The sequence below is a fragment of the Rutilus rutilus genome (assembly GCF_951802725.1).
Source record: "Rutilus rutilus genome assembly, chromosome: 10".
Classification (NCBI taxonomy): domain Eukaryota; kingdom Metazoa; phylum Chordata; class Actinopteri; order Cypriniformes; family Leuciscidae; genus Rutilus; species Rutilus rutilus.
In genome coordinates, this window is record NC_140215.1 from 37,319,224 (window position 1) to 37,337,284 (window position 18,061).

General features: G+C 36.3%; 1 protein-coding gene across 6 annotated transcripts in view; it reads left to right on the plus strand.

The window, feature by feature from the left end:
- Positions 1-18,061, plus strand: part of marco (macrophage receptor with collagenous structure) — a 444,814-nt gene that overhangs the window by 76,095 nt on the left and 350,658 nt on the right. The gene's annotated exons all lie outside the window — the stretch shown is intronic.

The following is an 18,061-nucleotide window of genomic DNA, read 5'->3' on the forward strand; positions in this document are numbered from 1 at the left end:
AAAAACGTCACGTCAATTGAAACAAAGGATTAGTGAACATAAGAATTCGATCAGAAGAAAAGATATGAATTATCCAGTTGCGGTACACTTTTTAAATTTGAATCACGATGTTACCTCTTTACGTTTCTGTGGGATCGAGAAAGTAACTTTGCCACCTAGAGGTGGAGATATTGAATTACTTCTACAGAGACGCGAACTGTTCTGGATTTACACCCTTCAGACTTTATCACCTATGGATATGAACGATGAAGCACCATTTCATGTAATGTTATAGTGATGAATTGGTTTTGAATGATGTGATGTTGTCTCTACTATGTATTCACAATGAGTTTGAGTGGCCATGGAGCCTGACTGTTTGTTGTAACAATTTGAATGATGTGCTGTTTCTACTATGTATTCACAATGAGTTTAAGTGGCTGTGGAGCCTGACTGATTGTTGTAACAATTTGATGCTGTTTGATGACGATGTGTTGATCATGTGTTTTAGATGATCTTGTTAACTTACAGGGAGATCTTTATTGATTGTTGTAACTATCATAGTCTGTAACTGTTTATGATGTGATGCTAATTTTATACTCCTAATGAGCTTAATTGTTTACAGATGGAACTTTGTTAGTTAGTCATGTGTTTATCTTAAAAGAGATGAATTTGAACATTTGTATACTCCTGATGAAGGTCGTGTGACCGAAACGTTGTGTGAATAAATATTACTTCTTTGCAAGTTACGATAGTGTGCGGGAATTGCTTGTCTAATATCTAATAGATAAAAAATTCTGGTAGGTCTGGACATGCTGTCGTTTGAAAAAACCATTATCAATTTCTCTTATCTGATTTGTCATTCATCTGTTAATTTAATTTCTCTTCATAATCTTTTTTTCTATTGCTTATGAGATGCTCTTTTAAATGACTGGAGATTTCAGCATAATCTTGAATTCATGACCAACAATATTAACATTGTGCAATCCCTGGTAATGACAGCATTTGTGATACCACGTGTTTGTAATTTGTGTAATTACTATTTTTATTTCTAAACCTAAAAAATTAACTATTGACCAAGATGGAGTGACCAGCACCATAGCTTTATCATCCACATTTTTTGTTGTTGAATACATTATTTTTCCTGATAGAGAGCTCAGTATCACTCAAGCTTATATCAGCTCTGTCTTGAAAGCAGAGCCCAAAAACTCTCTGTTCAATGGACAACATCATCAATTATCTAATTATGCATTTACCCCTAGTTGGTTAATGCAGTAGTCCCTCACTCTGCTAAGTCCAGCATCAGTTGTAGTTAATTATTGAGTCATGCAAACACTTCCCCTCCCATTTTTAATGCATTTTTAATGCTTACAGCTGGACTAATGTCTATTGAAAGAAAGCAAATAGAGAGTGTCAGCTTCACAGAATACAGAGAACTGCTGTTAGACCAGTGAATAATCAAAATACAATTAATATGGCCAATCAATTAAATTTGAAGCGGTCTCTGTAGTGATCATTGAAAACGCATCACCTGTGCCCACTTAGTAAAGGATGCAGTCCTTCTGCTTGGACCAGCGATCATTTGAACTGGTTGGGCTGCTGTCTGAGTGTTTCCCTCCTCATCCGATGCATTTGATCTGTCAGTCTTTGTTGGCATTCAAGGGTGTCATGTTGGGACATAGTGGTTTGACTCTGGATGCTGTTGTCTCTCTGCCTCTCCTCAGTCTGGCTTTTGGCCAAGCCACGTAGGAGGCAATTTTGCATGATGGCAGGATGTTTTTCTTGGTTGTTTCTGCATCAACACAGTCTTTGTCCATACCAGCCCCTCAGAAGTTTCAGCTTCCTCTTTCAGAGGGGATGAAGGCCACCTACCAAACGCCTCTTCTTTTCTCTGCAGCCGTGTCCTTATGTTTCTTGCTCTCACTTGTTGCACAGTCCAGTTGCTGTTGTTTATGTTGAGGCAGCCGTCCCAAAATCTGTCTGGTGTCATCTGGAAATTGAACACTCAGAGATCCGCATGAATCAAATTCACCCTTTATAAATTCTTCAACCATCTCTTTCAATTGTCCCTTAATTTCAGAAGTCTCATCTGGTTGATAACAGCAGTTTCCCCATGCAATTTTAATAAAGCAAGTTCTTCTTTGCAGAATGCAGAAAATAGCAGCCATTCAGTCTGTCTAAGTTGCCTTATTTTCAGTCACATATATAGTATTTTTATCACTCGTTATATCAATCACTACTCTCTCAAGCATTTTAAGATTAAATCAATGAGTCTCATTACTGTAAAATGTGTATAATACAGTATGGCTGTTAAAAATGTCTGTTTAGCTTGGTCACCCAATCCTGCTCATTCAACACAATGCACAAGTTATTTTAAGTAACACAATCCAAAGATCTCAATTTCTGCAATAGCTCAAATTTAAAACTGTCTCCCAGGGACAACAAGATGCAAACATCATAGGCTACGTCTTTATATAACAGATCAGTCATACCCACATCTAGCATGTCTCTCTATATATAAATATTTTATCTCTAAATGTCAGATATTTCTATAAACCTTTGTCAATTATTTGATTTTCCTCTGGGAACTACACAAACCACTTATACTAAGGAGAAACCTCCAGTGTTTTTGATGGCCACCAGTTTTCGCAATCCTCCATATCAATCCCTGTTAGGCCTGCTTATTAATTTAATTCCCCCATAGAATGGTCAACTAACATATAAGCAATTTTTATATTTTCTTTCAGGTTAATTTCTTATCAATAATTTTTATTGGTGTTTTCTTGGTATTTGTGAAATTAGTCTACCTTTAATTCTGACTGGATTAGCAGACTTCACCAATCTTACTTGATCTCTTAGTAAACTGGTTTTGAATACTTTTCTTTTTTTTCTTTTTTTTCTTAACGAATGTTTCAGTGTCTCTGCACATAGCCACATCTAATGTTCCCCAGCTGGTCATTTAGATTTTAGGCTTCTTTCCCCATTTTTGGAGGGTTGTCCTATAGTATCTCTGCAAAATTAATATTTTGATCTTGGTATCTCTACAGGTGTTGATACCATTATAATCTTTATTATCAGTGTGTTTCATACCTTTTTAGTATACCTTACTAACCCCAGCTTGCATCTATTCTTAACTAGTTTTCAGCAAGATGGTCAGACATTTATTAAGATATCTGATTAGTCTTTCTCAGGTATTTTAAAAATGCAGTTCCTCTATTACAGGTCCCCTGGGGATGACAGTTACAAATAAAATCTCTCAAAGTGTTGTTCAAAGTGTATGTTGGAAATGGTTACTCACTTTCTGGTTTATAAGCTAGTCAGAACTAGGAAAGGTGAACTCTTTCTCTCTGTCTCCCTCCTTTCCTTCCTCACACACACAAATACACACATGCAGTCTCACTTTCTTCTTGCAACCCTTCCTCTCTCTGTCAGAGGCAGCCCCTCCTTTCTGCCTCTCTTTCTCATATCACAGTCACCGTTTGCTTTTGCTATATGAGAGAGAAACAAGTGTTCTTTCATAATTCTAGTTTCTCTTTATAAATGAATATCGTTCTTTTTCAAACAGTCCTAATCTGTGCATTTTACGCGCACACAAACACACTTTTACTCGTTATTTTTTCTTGTAACAATGAAGAGACAAAGCCGAATTATTGTTCAGGATAGGCTGTTTTTCTCCAGCCGGATCACAGCATTTGAAGAATGGGCAAATTGACGACAAAGCCAATTTTTTGTAATCTTCCTGCAGTTACACTTCCTGTCCTAAATATAGATAATAGATGGGGTCATTTTCACTTCGTGGCCTCCCCACATGGTGATTGAAATGTTTAATTCCTCTCTAGTGCATGTTTCTAATTTTAATGGCGCAAATAAATCAATCAAATTTTTTCTTTCTTTTTTCTTTAAGAATTTTTCTCCCCGTTTCCTCTCCTGCCCCTCCTATTTGTCCATCGTTGCGACATTCTCAGTTGTTACTGACTGCTCTTCTTTGACAGCTGACTGCTCTTCTGTCTCTTCTCCATTTTCATAAATTTCTACCCACATATGACTGGTATGGTTGGGGTTGCTCCTCAAAACTACCACTACCTCCAGCCTTTCCCGTGTCCAATTATCTACCAGTGCTGGTCTGATTTCCCCTCCATGTTTGACTTCAACGACTGTGTCACTTTCCCACTGTACTGGTCTTAGACATGAGCTCACTACCATATGTTCCTCAAAATTGTGGCTCTTCCAAAACCCCGAGGCCAAGTGTACCACGCATCTCTTAGAGAGAGGTTATAGTGCAGCATATGTCACTTTGAGTGATTTATGACCATTAAGCCCCGCCCCCTTTTTGACGTGGGAATATTCCCACGCTTGCCCCGCCCCTTTCTACCCCCTCCCTCCCACCTCCGGACAGGTCATGTGACCGTGGGAATTTTCCCACGCTTGCTCCTCCCTTATGGGCGTGAACAGAACCAGGGAGATATTATAAATAAAATTATATATTAAATGATATATTAATAATAGAAACCGTTGTATAAAAGTTAAAATACACTAAAATAAGTTTAGTGTTCTCACACATTTGTAAAATGTTAAAATGTCAATGAAAGAGATTAAATAGCATTTTCTTCAGTTATCAAATGTGTTAGTTTTAAAATATTTAAACATATCAACCGTTATGTTAAAAATCACAATATAAAAAAAAAACAAGTATTAAAAACTGACTTACGTTTTTACAATTTCACTTGTTGAAAGAAGAACAAAAGTCTTATCTCCAAAGATATATCCGGTTACAATAATGTTTAAACATCATATTGTTTAACAAATAACATTATGACAATGTATATTAAAACTTTTTAAGAAATGTACAATAAAGACATAATCAGAGATGAGATCAGTGTTTTTATTAAAGAAGACAGATGTACATTCATCACTTTTAAAACATTAAAACAGCAGTGGAATAAGTTAAAATTAATTTTTTTCTCTAAAAAGAGTTATTAAAAAATGAGTTAGTGTTATTTAAAGATGTTAAAACATTAAAACAACTTTTTTCATTTACAAAAAAGATCATTTTTCTCTAAAAAGAGTTATTAAAAAATGAGTTAGTGCTATTTCAAGATGTTAAAACATTAAAACAACTTTTTTCATTTACAAAAAGATCATTTTTCTCTAAAAACAGTTATTTAAAAATGAGTTAGTGCTATTTCAAGATGTTAAAACATTAAAACAACTTTTTTCATTTACAAAAAGATCATTTTTCTCTAAAAACAGTTATTTAAAAATGAGTTAGTGCTATTTCAAGATGTTAAAACATTAAAACAACTTTTTTCATTTACAAAAAGATCATTTTTCTCTAAAAACAGTTATTTAAAAATGAGTTAGTGCTATTTCAAGATGTTAAAACATTAAAACAGCTTTTTTCATTTACAAAAAGATCATTTTTCTCTAAAAAGAGTTATTAAAAAATGAGTTAGTGTTATTTCAAGATGTTAAAACATTAAAACAACTTTTTTAAGATAATTTTTTAAAATGTTGACTTGTAAGCAATTAACTTTCACATAGTATTTTGTAAAACTTTTTACATAAAACACAAACATTGTTAAAAAATCACAGTATCAAAAAATAAAATAGCCTCCTTCCCACCAAACATCCACACCCCTTCCCACTTTCTGGACAGGTCATGTGACCGTGGGAAAATTTTCCCACGGCCCCCTTCCCACCAGACATCCACACCTCTCCCCACTTTCTGGACAGGTCATGTGACCGTGGGAAAATTCTCCCACGGCCCCCTTCCCTACAAACATCCACACCTCTCCCCACTTTCTGGACAGGTCATTTGACCGTGGGAAAATTTTCCTACGATCCACATTTAAATTTGTACTTTTCTAACATACATTTATAGAAAAGCTGTACTTTCACAATTACATAGTGTTTAAAGGTGTATAAACGTTGTATAAAGTTAAAATACACGTCTTTAATGTCCATACATTTGTAAAATGTTAAAACATTAATGATAAAGTTAAAATTGTATTTTTCTCTAAAAGAGTTATTAAAAAATGAGTTAGTATTAAAACAAATAAAACAAAATTTTAAAAACATTACAACATTACAAATTATATGTTCAGTCATTTACAGAAAAGTAAAACGAGTTAAGAGAGTTTTTCATTACAAAAAGATAATCTTTTAAAAATGTTGATTTGTAAACATTTAACTTTCACACATTATCTGTAAAATGTTACATTTAACATAAAATATCTGTCTCAAACATAAAAAAAGTGTCTCAAACACATCATAATATTAAAACCACAGAATGCAAAAAATCACAGTATCTAAAAAATAGCCTTACATTTTTGCAAATCCGTTTGTTGAAAGAGAGCCAAAACTCTTATTATCTCCAAAGGTATATCCTAAGGTATATTCCACATGAAATGTATATCCAAATGTATATCCGAAAGGTATATTCCACATCAAAGATATATCCAAGACCAAATGTGTAGAGATTTTAATTCCAAAAGTTACAAAGTCCTGTGAGGAGTTCAACGAAAAGCGTCCACACGGTTACATCCCAAAAGTTAGAATGGGGTCTCAGAGGTATGCCCAGTACCCACCCCTAGACCACTCCCACCCCTAGACCACTCCCACACCAAGACCCCTCCCACACCAGCTATGTATTGGGTAACAGATCAGAGAGTTGTTTTTAATTAAAGAAGAGTTTTGTTTTCCACATTCATTTAAAACTTTTTAAAAACAATGTATGTATAAAGTTAAAATGCAATGGTTTAGTATTCGTACATTTTACGACGTTATCTGAAAAAAGTTAGAATGTGGTCCTTCACATTCAGATTTAGAAAACCGTTCAAAACAACATCAACAAAAAATAATGTGCAATCATTTAAAACAAGTTCCATATGATACATCACTCATCGTAGGTAGAAACATGAATGAGTATAGATCATGTGTAAACCCGAGTCTCCGTCCACCTAACACTCACCCCAACGCAGGAGAATACACACGTGCAGAGGTAGCTACATATTTAAATGGTGATAAATGATTAAACATAATAACTCTAGGCGTACGCGCCGTCACTCGTCAACATGCGTGGGGGTTTATTCGTATAAAAGTACACAAATAAACATCCAACTCGGTTCACAAAGTGAAAGAGGCAAATAATAGGAAGAGAACAAAAGTCGATAGAGCGTTATCTCTTCTCCTGCAGTCTCTCATCTCTCACACAGACACACCCTCTACACACATGAGCTGTTGTCATTCTAACTCAAATTGCCGTAAATCCTCCAAGTGACCATTACAATGTGTATGCATTAAACATATTATGCAAAACTAGTTAAAATATGTCTCAAACTATTTAAAAAAACATTAATACAACTCTTGCTTTACTAAAACTGGTATTACACTAAACCAAGAAACAAAATTGTATATTTTATTTACCCCTACAGTTTTTTCTCAGTTAGGCATATGTTTTTTTTTTTTTTTTTTTCTCTAGTTTTACAGACCTAAAATCATGATGCTTCAAAGTATGGATTGGAAGTAAATTACCAAAGACACAAACGACTTCAAACATTTATACAGTAGTGTGTTGCAAAAGCAGAATTCTATCTTCTTTAACCCTCTGAGGTCGAAAAACGCGCCCCCGCGTTTACTAATTGTTACTCCGTCATTTATGGTCATACAGAAAAAATAAATAAAAAAAAATAATCTGTGATATTTCTACTTTTGTATGTGTCCACTTACAATCAAATCAAAACATTGTGCTTTTGAAAAATAAAGAAAATAAACAGGGTGTGCGTTCTGCCTCTCCGTCGCGTGAACTTTTTTTTCTTGAGCACGTCTATAAACTGAAACAAAACTCAGCGAATACTTGTCACACATTTATGAGCCATATACCTTTATAAACATTTAAGTGTGTACTTTTAAATGATCGGATTCAAACTGAAAACAAATATTTTCTGTTTAAGTAATTTGTATAAAACCAACAAGATGTCCAGCTTCTCAAACGCTTGCTCATTACAGTTAATGGTAACACTTTAGAATACTGTATCTTACTTACTGCATAACTAATAAGTAATTATTGAAGAACTAATAGGTAATTATTCATTAACTACTTCTTCACTACTGTTAACTACTAAGGAAGATGTGTTAACTAATCAGTATGTAATATCTTTTTATGATTGTGTTAAGTAACAGTTAGTTAATCAATAAATAATGAATTCTGTCATAACTCTTGAAGAACTACTACTAATTATCTACTAATTAAGGTTCAAGAAAAATAACTAAGAAGTAACTACTAATGAACAGTCATACAAAACTAACCTCAGATTAGTTTTTATATTTTATATACAGTACTGTGTGTGTCTGTTTTCCTCAGCATAGAATGCCATTGAGTAAATTCATGTTTGAGGCAACGACTGAGGGAAACAGAAAATATAGGGAACTTATTAGTAATTCATAAATAATTATCAAATAATTCTGCTGGAATTACTTAGAACCTGGAACAGTATTCTAAAGTGAGAATATAGGGAACTCATTAGTAATTAATAAATAATTATCAAATAATTATCCAGGAATTAGGCTACTTATAACCTGAAACAGTATTCTAAAGTGAACATATAAGGAAATTAATTGGTAATTAACAAATAATTATTAGATAATTCTTCAGGAATTACTTGGAACCTGGAACAGTATTCTAAAGTGAGAATATAGGGAACTCATTAGTAATTAATACAGAATTACCACATACTTCTGACTCAAATCAAACTTACTGTAAAAAACACATTATTAACGGTATTATCTAAACCTTTGTAAAATAGATAAGTTATCATACATTATGATACATTTTGCTAATTAAATAAAAAGTTTGCTTATTTGCAGATCAATATATAGCCTAGTAAATGTCTGCACTTATCTTTCTTATTAGTGCTGAATAATGACTAAAACTGGCTAGAAAATAAAATAAAAAACATTGATCAGTGCTTTTTACTTTTCAAGTAATTACCTTTGTACTTTTAGGTAATTTTGAAAATGAATAGGCCAATAGTTTATCATTTTACTGGAGTAAACCACTGTGTATGACTGTTCATTAGTAGTTACTTCTTAGTTATTTTTCTTGCACATTAATTAATAGATAATTAATAATAGTTCTTCAAGAGTTATGACATAATTCATTAGTTATTGATTAACTAACTGAAACTTAACACAATCATACAATTCTATTACATACTAATTAGTTAACACATCTTCCTTAATAGTTAACAGTAGTGACTTAAGTGTTAATAAATAATTATCTATTAGTTCCTCAATAATTCCTTATTAGTTATGCAGTAAGTAAGATACAGTATTCTAAAGTGTTACCCAGTTAATTTGGCCACGCCCACTCGCGCAAAAGATATTCACATGCAAATCTCCACATGGAACGCGAACGCGCTCATTACCTCAGAAACAAAACACTTCATCAGTCTCTGCTTTTCGTCGAGTTTGAAAGACGTGAGTTTACATTGGATTTACCCCAGAAGAAGAACGCGATTTGAAGACAAGAAAGATAAGGTAAGAAATTCTTACATATTAGTTTGTTATTGTTGCATAAATTTCACATTGCAGTTGAACTGTTGCTACTGTAGATATAAGGTGAATATTATAATATTTAGACCCGTGTTTACTGTTACTGTGTTTGTGGATATCTGCTCAAACGTAGATATGTATATATGGTAGGCCTAACCATAATGTTTTATATTTGAGCGCGATCGCGTTTGAATGTATCATATCTTTGATCGCGATCGTGTTTGAATGCATCATATTTTGGAAAAGCAAAACGCTCCCAACGGCTTCATGTTTTTACTGTTATCTAGTTTAATATCATCATAACGAATGGAAACATTTGAAGTAACATGATAATCAATATATTTTTCTCTAGCTTAGTTGTTACTGAAATCTTTTTGAAAATGTATATAGGCTGCTATATTGTTATTATTTTATGCAGCACTGCGCATAGCCTATACCTACAAGGCACAACAAACCTGTGTTCATTATATAATATATTGTTGGAAACATTTGTGTGAGTGTGTGTGTGTATTCTGTGAATTTTAAAAAGCAATTTTAACCAGAAAAATCTAAAATGTATTCCCCAAATCGTGCAGGCCTTTCTCTTGATATCAGTATGTTCACTTTTTTTTTTTTTTTTTTTTTTCAGGGCCCAGATGCCACTGAGTCCTGCTGACTTCAACATTCACAGTACATGTCTCTGTACATGAACATGGTAAAGTGAAAATCAAATGTACAATGTTTTTAGGAATGGCACAAAGGTCTCTTTCTTTGGATCATTGTTATCAATAAGTGTTTTTTTGTTGTGTATCTTTGGATTATGTTGTAAATAAATCCAAACAATTTTAAAAGCCATTCTTTTTTTAATCTCGTCATTCTTTGTGCAAGGTTGGTCAGAATGATGGGCCCTGATAAGCTCCTAATAGGGCCATTAGGGCGTGTCTTTGTCTTTCTCAGGTGTGGAAAGCTTGCATATTAATGAGATGATCCGCCCCTTCGCATATTGCTTTTTCACACAAAACACGTCGTAAAAATTTTAAATCAATATATTGTCTTCTCTGAATGAGCAGTCAAGGTGATTTTCACATAGTTTTAGAGCAAATATTCTAGGCTACGTCATACAATTTTCAAAAGTCTTGTGAAGAAATAATCAGTATGGGTTTCATGACCTTATTTCAGTGAGAATTTTTTTTTGTATTTTCACAAACCACGCATAAATGTCATTATCTCAAAACTACAAACTTTTACACACATGCTGTTGATATATTATTGTAGCAGAGTTTGTGCTGAATACAGTGTAATAAGACTTTAGCCATGGAAATGTCACAAGTAACAGAAATAAGCACAAATGTCAGAGCATGTCAGAACACCTCCAGGGCCCAGAAAACAGCTCAGACCCCAGAGGGTTAAATAAAGATTCATCTTTATTCATGCTTTCATTTCTTAACAGTCTGATGACATTCAATATTTCTGTGGTTAATTGATTAGTAATGTTGTGAGAGGTTTCCTCATATGAGTAAAACGCTTTAGATGTGTTTGTGACAAAACATTGTATTCCCTTAGACTTTTTGAATGTATGACTGATCCTTTTTTCTTCTGAACAACTTACATTTCATATGAATTACCTGAGGCGTTTAACAACCACATATAGGGAATGCATGTTAATTACCAAGTTTCAGGCATAGTGCAAACATGCAATGTTCGAGAAAGCTAATATTGGTGTAATCTCTGAGAGGTCTCACCCACAGATGTAAAACTATGCGTTGGGATAATCCAGACATAGCTTTACTAAAAGAAAATATTATGGAAGTCATTTTCAAACTGTGAGTAGGCTATGCTTCGACATGTAATATTTTATTAATATCATGGTTCCATGTTGTTTTAATGTTTGTTTGTTTGTTATTAACTAATACCTTTTTTAACTAACACTTCAACATCCAGCACAAAATTAAAGAGATTTATGAGCTAAGGATGTTCTCTGACTCCAAATAATTGGGTAATGGAGTGTTTACAATCTACAATATACAGTTAGATATTCTCCTACTTCGTATGTGTGTAAATAGTTGTGCTTAAATCTTTGGGTGTATTTTTACACGCCATCATCTTTATTTGGGAATCACACATGTTCCAAAAAACATCCATGTATGATTCAAAAGACCAAATCGCTAAGAAAAGCACCAACAAAACAAAAAAGCTTGCAAATGATGGTTTCATTACTCCACTAGATTTAGTCATCTTGTTCAGATAGTAGATGTTCATATCACATCAACTATTACAACAGAATCACATCTGACTATTGCACTGAGAAATGTATAGGGCCTATACATTAAAGGTTGAGAGACTGTTAAAGTTCCACACTCTGGTAAAACCTGTAGATACAATTGCACACAAGTAAATTCTAGAGGTCAACTGGGTTAAAAGTAAATGCATCATCATGAGCCATTTAAAACAAATACAGAAAAGCCACTATAGTGATTAATCATACGTCTCTTCCTGCTGATATTAATCTTTTTATTAGCAACGTACTTTATCTCCTTTTTCCTTCTTTTTAAAGACCCGTGCTGTTTCGTAGTTAGGGGGATCTTGCCATGTAGAATATTGAGAGCCACTTCACATAGAGCCAATATTAACTCGTCGGGTGATGATTGCAGAATAACACGTCGCTGCTTGGGTGAGCTCTTGTATAATAACTTTAAGAGGTAGAGATTTCTGGAAAGCCTCGTGCTCATTGTTACTTCTGGACGTACACCACCGGATAGTCTGACAGTAAATCCGTTCTGAGCCGGAATTTTTCAGGGGTCTGTGGTTTATAATCTATTAACAAGTAACTGTAAGGACGTTCAGTTGCATCCTGGTACGATAAAAAACTTTGTATTCCCCGGGTACATCTGACGCCCCAAAATACCAATCTGCTGCTTATCGCGAGGGTTTTTAAATATTATTAAATAATTTGTATTAAGACCTATTGTTCTGGTAGATTTACCCTGGAAAAACAGATTCTGTATTAATAGCAAGCAGCTAATCTTATTGTGGTGAATGTATTGTGTAAAAATCTTCTCGACTTCACCGTTAGAAGCAGCTTGACTCATAACATCGTCCAAGATAAGGAGCGATCTTTTACCAGGAGGGAATAATCAGAATCAGAATCAGAATCAGAAAGAGCTTTATTGCCAAGTGTGCTTGCACCCACAAGGAATTTTTCTTGGTACTGAAGCTTCCAGTGCACATATACAAATACAAATACAACAAGAACATAGTAATACAAATTCTAAGAATGAAAATATATAAAAAATAAATAAAAATAGTATAAAAGTAAAAAAGTAGGGTCACAGTTGGGTTTAGTCTGAATAAACATTTACAGATTATGAACATATTTACAGTATTTTGAGTAGTATGAATAATATAAATATCACCTGAATTAGAGAATATTACACTAGACAGTGGGAGTCTAGCGCATGTTACAGATTATAAACATATTTACAGTATTTTGAGTAGTATGAATAATATAGATATAAATATCACCTGAGTTTATTGCACTAGACAGTGGGAGTATTGCACTTACAGGCATATGCTTTGGGGGGCATGTTAAGTGTTCAGAAGGGAAATGGCCTGTGGAAAGAAACTGTTCCTGTGCCTGGATGTTCTTGTGGCCAGTGATCTGTGTCGCCGTCCTGACGGTAACAGTTCAAACAGGGGGTGTCCAGGGTGAGTGGAGTCTGTGATGATTTTACCTGCTCTCTTCCTCACTCTGGAAGAGTACAGGTCCTGGAGGGTTGGCAGGGGGGCACCAATAATCCTCTCTGCAGTCCGGACTGTCCGTTGTAGTCTCCTGATGTCCGATTTGGTAGCTGAACCAAACCAGACAGTGATGGAAGTGCTTAAGACAGACTCAATGACGGCTGAGTAGAACTGGATCAGCAGCTCCTGTGGCAGATTGAACTTCTTCAGCTGGCGAAGGAAGTACAGTCTCTGCTGGGCCTTTTTCACAATGGAGTCAATGTGATTTGCCCACTTCAGGTCCTGAGAGATGGTAGAGCCCAGGAACCTGAATGACTCCACTGCTTCCACAGTGCTGTTCATGATGGTGAGAGGGGGGAGTGCTGGGGTGTTTCTCCTGAAGTCCACGATCATCTCCACTGTTTTGAGCGTGTTCAGCTCAAGGTTGTTATAACTGCACCAGACAGCCAGCTGTTCAACCCCCAGTCTGTAAGCAGACTCGTCACCATTTTGGATGAGACCGATGACAGTGGTGTCGTCTGCAAATTTCAGGAGCTTGACAGAGGGGTCTTTAGAAGTGCAGTCATTAGTGTACAGGGAGAAGAGCAGTGGGGAGAGAACGCACCCTTGGGGGGCGCCAGTGCTGATGGTGAGGGTCCTGGATGTGAGTTTCCCCAGTCTCACTAGCTGCTGCCGGTCCGTCAGGAAGCTGGAGATCCACTGACAGATTGTGGATGGCATGGAGAGCTGAGTCAGTTTGGCTGTGAGAAGATCAGGGATGATGGTATTGAAGGCCGAACTGAAGTCCACAAATAGGATCCGTGCATAAGTCCCAGGTCTGTCAAGATGTTGCAGGATATAGTGCAGTCCCATGTTGACTGCATCATCCACAGACCTGTTTGCTCTGTAAGCAAACTGAAGGGGATCCATCAGGGGTCCGGTGATGTCCTTCAGATAGGCCAACACCAGTCTTTCAAACGACTTCATGACCACAGACGTGAGAGCGACAGGTCTGTAGTCATTAAGTCCAGTGATTTTAGTTTTTTTGGGAACCGGAATGATAGTGGAGCGTTTGAAGCAGCAGGGAACTTCACACTGCTCCAATGATCTGTTGAAGATCTGCGTGAAGACTGGGGCCAGTTGGTCAGCACAGGCTTTTAGACAAGCATAATAATGAGTCATCATCCAATTTCTGTGGTATGCCTTCAATGAATTTAATATCAAAAGCATGTAACATTTGATCATACAGTGGTTGCCAGGATGTATACACATAGACAAAATTGTCAAACTTGACAGAACACATTTTGTCTGAATTATACATTAGAGTCTTCACAAAAAAAGTCTTCCCACTATTGCTTGGACCGGCAACGACAGCCGAGAATGGGTGCTGCATTCTGCAGTCAAAAACATGTTTCACACATTTTTCAAAATATTGTTAAAACCCGTAAGGTAAGGTAGTATAATCTGGTTGGAGTACTCGCTTATTGTACACAAGTCTGAAACTTTTCACGATTGATCTATTGTGCAATGTGAATCCCCTCTTATTACGTGTAATGGTCTCTGTGCGGGGAAACAGCTGCATCGTGTCACGTGATTCCACATACGCACGCACTAGCCCTATCAGACTATGCAATGTGACTATTTGTGCATTCTCTGCATTGAGTGTAATACCCTTCGCTTTGAGACACGTATAGCCTTTTGCTGTCTGATACCCATAAGATTTTGGTCCTGATGAGGCAAACTCTGTTATGAAATCATCTGGAACTAATTCGCTCGTGAGCTGACCGAGATAAGATCCTGTTTCAGGGATCCATTCGCCATTTTTTGATACAAAGATCACGCTGTCTGTATCGGCATAAATCACACGTTCGCCTAATTTGTCCAAAAGATTATACAGCTCGAGTCGCGCGTAAGCTGTGGTGAAAGCACCAATAAAAACGTTAACGTCCCGTGTGGGGCACGGGTCACGTTCTGCATATGACCACTGAATCAAAGCCACTGAATCAGATACAAACGAAAAGTGTTTTATAATCCGTCCAACACCGCCAAAAAGACATTGTGTGAATTCTTCAGGCTCTGTCAAGAGCTCTGTGGTAGGCAAATGGGTACGCAAAGAGAAACGGCCCCATAAAGTATTCAAAATTAGTTTACTTATGGATCTTTTTGCGGAATTATGCATTATTTTAGTGATGTCTAGCTGAACGTCTTGCTTGTCAAGATAATCGTCAATGTACGCTTGTTTATCATCCTCTGTCACTACATGCGAGGGAAAACCAGATGCCTCCTGTTTGAATTTTAGGAATGTTTTGACATAATCGGTAAACAGACTGTCAGAGCTTTGTGGAAAATGCCACACCTCGTGAATTTTAACCACCTGATAACCGTGCTGAATAGCTCGATGTAATTCAACGCTGACCCATGTAGCTGTAATACATCTCTCAACCTCTGTGTGGCAGCATTGAGGGTCCTGAATCTGATTCTCTACACAAGTCCTGCACAAAGGGAACATTAATTTACCTGAGCATCTGTAAGGTAGAACAGGGTGAAAGAGTTTACGCGGTGGTAGCACAGTCGCTTTGACGAGACCAAAATAATTCTCCACCGGTTCAAAATCCTTAAAAATGATTTTCGGATGACCGATAGGATACGTTTTACTTGACTGAACGAACGGGTATAGCGATGTGAAATCATAATAATCCACTCGTTCATCATCAGCTGTTTTGTGGTACAATTTATACGCATTTGTACGTCCACCAAATAATGCATCCCGAGGTCTCAGCCTCTCAGGTGCTTCGTAAGATGACATGAACCGCATGACACCAGGATCTGTTTGTTTTGCTAGATCCCATTCACATTCCCAGATAGTAATCACTCGTAAGGAGTACACTTTACGAAGTGTTTCTATCTTTTCATCCGACTGCCTTCTGAGAGTACCAAAAGACACTTTTGATAAAGGCTGAATTTCTTCGGCCTTAAATCTGCAGTCGTGTCTATGATAAAAACACCCCAAGAATTCCAAGGCTGTTTTTCCCCCGTCACCAGGCTCATAATACCCATCAACATGATAAGGCCCGAAGGATTGCTCTCCGTGGTTTAAGGCATGTTGTACATCAACGTTTTGGCTATTTTTAATATATTCGAGCCATTGAATGGATGCGTTTGAAAACATCTTGTGTTGATTAACATATGCGTGACTATGTGTAAGTGCTACTGTATCTCGACTCAAAAAATTTGTTTTGAAAACTTTCATGCATGTCCCTGCCAATGTCACAGATTTAAACGGATCAATGTTTGTACATTCGAGGAATTCTTCATGATATTTTATACACGCCTGTCGTAAGATGACCACGTCATTCCGACAGTAAAAAGCGATCTCCTTTTTGAAGTCAAAGATATCATTCAATACACCTGCATACCATGTATCGAATCTGATACGCTCGGTTTCACTCATTGCCTCATAACCGTAAAACTCTTTTGCATGATAGGGACCCACATAATTCACATTCTCCAATCTGTTGAAATGATGTGGGAAAAAACCCTTTTCGCTCACGCTTAGGTTTAACGCTGCCGGTACCTTGCCTAGCGAAAAAGGGATAAATTGAAAACTGTCTATAAATCTCTGTCTAAACGCTGTGTCATACATATGTAATATTCTACATCCCTGCATAATAATCTTTGGACTTATTCCTTCGCTGGTAAGATACTCTAACAGGATGTAGGAATCAAATCCTGATGCATTATGTGCTATGAATGTGTAATCATTGTATTTTGGACGTCTGAAGTGTTTAATCAGACGTGCCACACAATCTGTTCCTCCAGCTTCAAACGTCTCACCTGTCTGTGTCATTGCACAAACATAGTTAGCCACATGTTTATCATTCTGATACATTGTCTCAAAGTCATAATAAATGTATTTTTCATCATTTGTTTCAGACTTTACAGGCTGGATGTAACATTCGTGAGTACCTTCACTTGTCAAAATCTCGTTGCAATGTACACAGCACTCTGGAGAGCACTTGTGCGCTTTGATTTTATCACCAGATCTTGCAACCCTATATAATCGTTGGCATTTAGTACAGTATTTAATTGTATCACACTGTGATTTCTCGGTAGATGTGCGCTCTTGTTTATGTGTTTCGTAGCAAAAGTTGTTTCTGCAGTACCTGAGACAGTCTGGACATTGTCTATAGGTTGTCGTATGTGTGCGGCATTCGGATGTGTTACAAATATTACACACATATTTGCATTTGTGTGTCCTTCTCTCGTTATGACCCTTGAGACAAAATTCACACACGTAATTTGTGCCTAAGAAACCTTTCAAATTTTTGATGAAATAATAATGCTCTTCATGAATATATACAGTGAGGAAAATAAGTATTTGAACACCCTGCTATTTTGCAAGTTCTCCCACTTGGAAATCATGGAGGGGTCTGAAATTGTCATCGTAGGTGCATGTCCACTGTGAGAGACATAATCTAAAAAAAAAATCCAGAAATCACAATGTATGATTTTTTAACTATTTATTTGTATGATACAGCTGCAAATAAGTATTTGAACACCTGTCTATCAGCTAGAATTCTGACCCTCAAAGACCTGTTAGTCTGCCTTTAAAATGTCCACCTCCACTCCATTTATTATCCTAAATTAGATGCACCTGTTTGAGGTCGTTAGCTGCATAAAGACACCTGTCCACCCCATACAATCAGTAAGAATCCAACTACTAACATGGCCAAGACCAAAGAGCTGTCCAAAGACACTAGAGACAAAATTGTACACCTCCACAAGGCTGGAAAGGGCTACGGGGAAATTGCCAAGCAGCTTGGTGAAAAAGGGTCCA